At 37.6% G+C, this 1,977-nt stretch overlaps 1 pseudogene; it reads right to left on the reverse strand.

The window, feature by feature from the left end:
- Window positions 1-57: 57 nt before the first annotated feature.
- LOC105179811 overlaps window positions 58-1,977 on the reverse strand; it is a 7,153-nt pseudogene continuing 5,233 nt past the window's right edge.

A 1,977-nucleotide genomic window follows, 5' to 3' on the forward strand; every position in this document is an offset into this window, starting at 1 on the left:
TTGGCAAGAGAACTTCAAGAATGAAAACCAACCCTCCATGCTTTGCAGCTGCCCAAGCTAGAGAACATGCAAAGCTCCTTCACGGCAGCTGGGAGATGAGTGAAGCAACTGTAATAAAACAAGCAGACCAGAGCTATCTGCGACCATTGCTTCCACACAAGGTGCATATGTAGTCAACTGTGACAAAACAAGTAGACATAGCTGAGGAATGTTGCTTGATGAAGAAACAGGAAGAGAAAAGCATTCAAAGAGGGGAATAGCTTCTCCTTTGTGGAGACCACTGAAGCTAAATTCGGATTCTTTGTCAACAAGTGCTGAACTTACAGAAATTACAGAAAAAAAGGTGTCAAGGGTGACTAAAAAAGTGTCAGACGAAAAACCACCAGACTTCTACCTGAAGGGATAGCAGACCGTATTGAAGATTTTTAACTAGTTCCAAATCCTCCCTCTCCAAGCTTTTCCCATCAAGTGATGCTGAAGAATCATCAGATGCTGCTCGGCAGATCCATCAGTGGTTACATCACTATTAACATGAGTATCCATGCTTGCAGCGGGTGCATTATGGACTAGATGTGATATAAAATCAACAAGGGCAAGACAGAAGTCCTCAGGCTTAGTAATTTCAAAATCTGGTTGATCATTATAGACTCTCAAGTATACGTTGCCAATATAGAGCTCCTTAGATAATGCTTCATAAACAAAGGAATGCGAATCTTTAAGGTCATATGAACCATGATGACTAAGGCTTGCACGCTGCTCTTCCACAAATTTCAAAAGTTCTACTCAGGTGGAGGAATTCCAGATTATCTGTAAATGAAAGATCAAGTGAAACTATGTCATGATATCTGAGAGTCCCACAAATTCATCAACTATGGCATAGAGCATCTACAAATGGCCATCACTTGGAACTACAGTATATGTGTTTAAAACATTTTCAATCTAGATAGTTATGGAAAGTAACACCCACACCCCAATTATTATCAGAAAGACAACCTATATATAGATTAGAATTATAGCTTGCACATAATAGATACCCTTCTCTTAATCATTATGCAAAAAACAAAACCTTCAGGCTCGTGAAAAGAACTTCTGGTGCAAAAGCTTCTTTTTTTGTTTTTTTGTTTTTTTTATGGGGTGGGAGGAGGAAAATGTACAAATAGGTTTGCATATCAAACATAAGAAATGCATGGAAACTTCACAACTAGTCATAGATAGGAAGGGCATAGATTTTAAGGCCCAACACCAAATTTCTTTGATCAGACAAGATAGATATACGGAAGAAGATACTCTATTAGATGCAAACAAATAACCTCTTCCCTTAAAGAACCAATAGTTGAGCTGCAAGAGATTCTTTGAATTAAATACTATGTCCAGTGCAAAAGACAGTTCAAAGAAAATTAAGTTTTCTAAATTTAAATGCAGAACATCCAGAATACATTCACGCCACCACACCACCCGGATTTGCTAGTAAACAAGTAAATCGGGAAAAGAAAAAAAAATGAAACTTGAATCAGTTATAGAATCTTCATGAGAACTACATACCAAGTAGTTAAAGCCAATTTGAAAACTTTTAATAACACAAACATGTAGAACATATTGCTTTCCGCTCTTTTTTCCCCCAATTATCTACTTCTAATATAACCAACAAAGTACTTACAAAAGAAGAAGAAGCAAATATTGCCTAAATTTCAGAAAAGGTATGTTAAGAAGCCTGCCCCGTTATAGTGCTCTGAGTTTCACAACATTCAAAGAAAATATGCAGATATTGATGCAGGAAGATGAGGCAATGCTCAAGTGGCACCCAATACGTTTTTTCTTTGTCAAAATGCAAAATCTGCAGCCTTTACCTCAGGGGACTCCAAGTTTGAGTTTAATGTGAATAGGAGGTCATTTTGCAAATTTATTTTTCAGCATGCTTGCAAGTTTAGGGGTTAGTAAAGCTCTAAGGGCATCAGCTGCAGCCTGATTGTAGGGTGT

This window comes from Sesamum indicum, unplaced genomic scaffold, assembly GCF_000512975.1.
Source record: "Sesamum indicum cultivar Zhongzhi No. 13 unplaced genomic scaffold, S_indicum_v1.0 scaffold00216, whole genome shotgun sequence".
In the NCBI taxonomy this organism is placed as follows: domain Eukaryota; kingdom Viridiplantae; phylum Streptophyta; class Magnoliopsida; order Lamiales; family Pedaliaceae; genus Sesamum; species Sesamum indicum.